A 5,926-nucleotide genomic window follows, 5' to 3' on the forward strand; every position below is an offset into this window, starting at 1 on the left:
ATGTTTAGTTGTAAGATGTGTGATGTGTTTATTTTTAAACAAGCTCTTTCAAGGACCACCCTAATGCGCACACACACACACACACACACACGTGCACACACACACTAATAGGAAGAGTGGTCTCCTTTTTCATGAATATGCTTACAAGTTGGGCAATAAGAAGTTGAGTCCATTCCCTCTGTTTTTTGATAGATGCCAAGACCGTCAGCTTGGGACAAGGAGGAAGTAATAAATGTACTCAAGGCTGCTAAACACAGTGTGGTAACTGAGCATGGCATTGCAGGTCCTACAAATACAGTGTGGAAACAGCTTAGTGACTTACTCAGAGGGGAAATGTCACCCAAAAACATGTACACATTTGTGAAGTTAAATAGGCACAACTGTTGGGAAACCCTAGAGATAAAAAATGAAGAGAGTGAAGAACCTGATTGCACTGATACTGAGCCAGAATACATCAGTGATGACCCTGATGAAAACCCACATAACACGGATTTTCAAATGACCATATCCTATGACGAGTGGGCTACTGTATGGAAAGAAGAAGTTGAATACAGTAATACAAGTGGACAAACTAGACAGTACACAATATTAAAGCGTGGAACATGGACTCATTTATTGAATCAAAAGATATGGGAGAGCACTAAATCCCCATGCACTATAACATTCAAAAGAGCCAAAGTGTACCCAAATAGTCTGTCAAAGCCCATCGATATTACTGGGTACTGCACTGAATGCAATGCAAGATTATCCATTGTGAGTGAGAGCATGCCAGAAGAGGGCAAACCAGTGCTGCTACAATGTCAAATTCAGTGTCGATGACAATCTACACACTGGGAAAAGGAAGAGGAGATTAACTGGGGCACGGCGAAAAATTGTGTCAGAGGAGCTGTGTAAGGGCAAACTACTTCCACATGTATGGCGAGTGACAGAGGCTCACAACATTATGAATTTAGGTGATCCAGAGCCTAGCCACCTGCCAAATCTAGCTACCCTTAGAAAAGCAAAACAAGAAAAAAAGAGCAAGGAGCTAGGTAACCAAGACCCCATTTTGTCGCTGCAGGTGATAAAACACAGTGTTTCTCACAGTGGAAGCATCCATGATATTGGCCTTGACAAATTTTTCTGTCACTACTGGACCCCCTCTCAAATGCATGTATACAAGGCAATGTCAAAGATACCAGGCTCCACTGTTAGTTTTGATGCCACAGGCAGTGGTGAAAAAACTAAAACGACCCACTGGAACATCAGGACATATCTTCCTTTATCAAGGGGTTTTGTCCTCACCTGGAGTTCACATTCCAGTGGTTCAGATGCTCTCTGAACGTCATGACATCCAAGCGATACAAAACTGGTTGTCTGAATGGCGACGAGCAGGTGCCGCTGTCCCAAAAGAAGTTGTGTGCGACTTCTCCCTCGCACTCCTGGGAGGAGTTGTTAAGGCCTTCACTCTTCAACCAGACCTCAAAACTTACATTGATCAGTGTTTCGGGGTACTGATGGGCAAAGAGTACTCCACATTACCTCCATGCTTTGTCAGGGTGGATGTCGCTCATTGCATAAAAATAATCAGTCGATGGGACTGTCTCAGGAAGAAAGGGAACAGGGTAAGGGAGTTCTACCTGAGAGCCATGGCACAGCTCTTGCAGTCTGTCACAATGGACCAGGCAAAAGAGTTGATTCGCTCCATTGTTGTTGTGGCCCTCAGCGAATCAGAAGGGAGTGATGCAAAGGGAACACCGGTCTTCTCCGAAATATGTAAGACTAACCTGAAGAAAGCCATCGCAGAACAGTGGGAACCTCTCACAGAAGATGTGCCACAGAGGGCCGATGTGCCACAGAGGACTGATGACACACTACAAGCCTGCAGAAGCGATGTCCAAAGGTGGGTTAGTGACATATGTGAGGAGAGCAGGTCTCTTGCTGCCGATGATGGTGACAGGGACAATTTGCATTTTTTACCCGAGCTCGTCCCACATCTCATTCGACTGTCCTCCTACCTTCCTCTATGGACTGGGATTATGGTAACAGCCTTCAAAAGCCAAAACATTACTGCCAGTTCTGCTCACGTTGAGGCAGAGTTTAAAAATTTGAAGAAGGGCCTCTTCAAACATGACAATTTGCCCATACGGGTGGATTGCTTTGTAGCACAACATCTTGCTATGACCGAGGGAAGTATGAAGCTGTCCGCTGCTACCATAAAGAACCACAACAAAATGGAAGACAACACAATGGAAGACAATGACGATAGAGGACAACAAAATGGACGACAAGACAATGAAACACTGTTGGACACAGACAAAAATTAGCCGATTGAAAACTGGCGAGGCCTTGGTGTGCCCCCCAAAAAAAGGAAGTCATATTTGACACCATGTCCAGAGTGGCTTCACAAAGATTCTGCCCCGCAACAAAAAATATCCATTGGATTAATGAAAAATGGCAACCACCTTGCCAGTCACCCTATAAAACTGGGGAAAATGCATGTAGCCGTAAAAAATACATGTGCATTTGACTCTTTCCTCCAGTGCCTGTGCTCTGCCTTCTGCGACAGCAACAGCTTCAGCAGGTACATCCAACAGAGCAAGAGTTCATTATTCAATTTGGTCCACTTCATCGTAACAAAAGGGGTAAACAAAGATGCGTACAAGCAAAGGGCAAAAATCCTGGTTGAAGCTTTTAGCTGTGAACCGTTGGTGTCAGGCATAAATGAAGTCAATGCTGCATGCAATGTTGCAAACATAATAACGTCAACAATGAAGGAGGCCCCATCTGTTGTGCTCCAAGCCTTGTGCTCCTCTCCTTACTGCAGCTACAGCCTGAAACAGACAAGAGATGTTCCTCTAGTTCAAGTTCATGTGCACACACTGCATACAGAGGGAATGGGAGCACTTCAAGCGTCAGTTGAGGGGGGATTAAATCTACCCCCTTCAAAATGTTTTCGACCACTTCAGTCCCCCGGAAATTGTCCTAGCCCCCTAAAAACAGAGGACCCTTCAACTGGCATTGTTAGGTGCACAGGTGTGGTTACACACACATATAACACTGGAGCGGCACTGTACATCGAAACAGGCACAGAGAGGTTCTTTGCACTGGAGGAATTCCCCGCCAACATCACCTTACACAACGAGCCATTTACACTTCGAGGCATTGTGGCATATCTTCCAGGGCCGACCAGGAGCTCTCTTGGACACTACGTGGCCTTCTGCAGGAGATCGTCTGTTCTCTGGGAGCGATGTGATGACCTCGCCAACAAAGTCACAACTTCACCTGCCAAAACAAAAATACAACCACATGTCATAATTTATACAAAGGAGTGAAAAAAGAGCCAGTTTTTTCAGCCATCCATCCTCTCCAATCAATCTTAATTGACTTTTGTGTTCCTGCCTCTTGGCCACCTTTCCGCCAACAACCATCACATCACATCATATAGGCTGCCCTGGGCCCTGTCCTTCTGTCAGCAGAGGCTTTTTTGAGACCGTTTTTTGTTGCACTGACAGACTTCAACTTACTGCAATTAATTTCCCACCATCAGTTTATTTTAGGGCTTACAAGCACACAGTAACATTTCTTTTTTTTTTCTTCAGTATGACACATTTTCTACATGACCAGCAACTGAATAACAATGATTACATGATACTGTGTGCAGAACCTAAACTTGTGTTTCCTTCAGAAAACCTAATATGTAGTTCAGTTCTCTTCCATACATGTGTTCATTGTTCAGTAAATAAAATTTTCTCTGTGGTTCAGGTTTTCATTTCTTTCATCTCTGTTTTGCCATCACACATCTTACAACTAAACATTCTTCATTGATTCTTCTCTTAAATCTAACATAATCAGAACCACAATCTGCATCTGCTTTAATTGACCAAGTTTGTTACTAAATACAATGAATTTGGTTAGTTTTTTAACTTAAACTTTCTTAACATATGACAATCACAAACTAAGACATGCCATCTTCCTCCGTTGGCCATGTTGCCATCTGCACTTGACCTTCAACTCACTTCATCCTAACGTTTGAAAAGCGTGCTTTAGCGTGTCTTACCTGAATAATGACAACTGCTTTCAACAACGTAGGCGATATAAGTCTCTGGAATAACAAACTGACACATCTTTGATACATGTACGCTACGACTTTACTCACCTCTCAGAAGACCAAAACCGGTGTTAGCACAGGAGACGTTTGAGTCGAAGCCTTCAGATCTTCCCGCGGTTGTCTTCTGCAGCACAACTACGCCGTGTGACCAACTGCGTCACTTGTTAAACAATAAAAGCAGGAATATTCATGCGTCGAGCACAAACGATCAGAAGAAGTTATATATATTTGTTTCACCTTTGAGGCGCCAGCTTCGGAAGTTGAGTGACGTGATTTGTTTACAAAATGTTATGTTTAATATCTCAAAGGTGGTATGAGCACAAATGTTCATTTATCGTTCATTTGTCGTGCACAGACGTGCACAAACGAAGCACAAAGGAATGAGACCGATTTGGACCGATTCGGACATTATTGGGGTGCTGAGTGAAAAAAATGAAACCTTAATAACTTAAAAATTAAAAGAGCACAAATGTTTATTTGTCGTGCACAAACGTGCACAAACGATGCACAAATGATTGAGACACATTTGAACCGATTCGGACAATATTGGGGTGCTGAGTGACGTCATATGTTTACAAAATGTAATGTTTGATATCTCAAAAACGGTATGAGCACAAATGTTCATTTGTCGTGCACAAACGTGCACAAACGAAGCACAAAGGAATGAGACCGATTTGGACCGATTCTGACATTATTGGGGTGCTGAGTGAAAAAAATGAAACCTTAATAACTTAAAATTTGAAAGAGCACAAATGTTCATTTGTCGTGCACAAACGTGCACAAACGATGCACAAACGAATGAGACCAATTTGAACCAATTCTGACATTATTGGGGTGCTGAGTGAAAAAAATGAAACCTTAATAACTTAAAAATTAAAAGAGCACAAATGTTTATTTGTCGTGCACAAACGTGCACAAACGATGCACAAATGATTGAGACACATTTGAACCGATTCGGACAATATTGGGGTGCTGAGTGACGTCATGTTTACAAAATGTAATGTTTGATATCTCAAAAACGGTATGAGCACAAATTTTCATTGGTCGTGCACAAATGTGCACAAACGAAGCACAAACGATCTGAAATAGTTGTACATGTTTTTTTTACACATGGGGTGCCAACTTCACGCAGGTGTGGGACCTTGAGTGATTGAGTGCAACCCTGTCTCGTCAAAATTACGTTCCCAGAGAACTATTCGGCATTCTCAATTACGTTTGTCATAAAACGTATTTTGTCCGCGATTACGTTTTATTGAACGTATTGCAAATACGTTCGTCCTCAGCCTATTTTTTGCCATTTATTAACCTCTAGGATTATGATTGGTTGAAACGTATCCCAGATAGGTTAAATGTCAACGTATAGCACATTATTGTCATTAAGGCATATCTCCCTTTCAGGGAACGTTTCATTTAACGTATTTTGTCTGAAAAACGTATCTTGGCTGTGGATACGTGTTATTGAACATATCGCAAATACGTTCGTTGTCAACCTATTTTTTGCCATTAATTTACCTCTAGGATTATGTTTGGTTGAAACGTAGGCTATTCCAAATATGTTAAATGTCAACGTATAGCACATTATTGTCATTAAGGCATATTTCCCTTTCGGGAAACGTTTAATTTAACGTTATTTTGTCCCTGATTACGTCTTATTGAACATATTGCAAATAGGTTCGTTCTCAACATTTTTGTTGTTATTTATTTAAGCTACCTCTTGGATTACAGGCTACATTTAATTGAAACGTATCCTTAATAGGCTACGTTAAATTTCGATAACACATTATTGTCAGCATATAGGCATAGGTCTACCTCTCGGGGAAGCGTACGTTTGATTGT

This window comes from Gadus macrocephalus, chromosome 20 (assembly GCF_031168955.1).
Source record: "Gadus macrocephalus chromosome 20, ASM3116895v1".
Taxonomy (NCBI): Eukaryota; Metazoa; Chordata; class Actinopteri; order Gadiformes; family Gadidae; genus Gadus; species Gadus macrocephalus.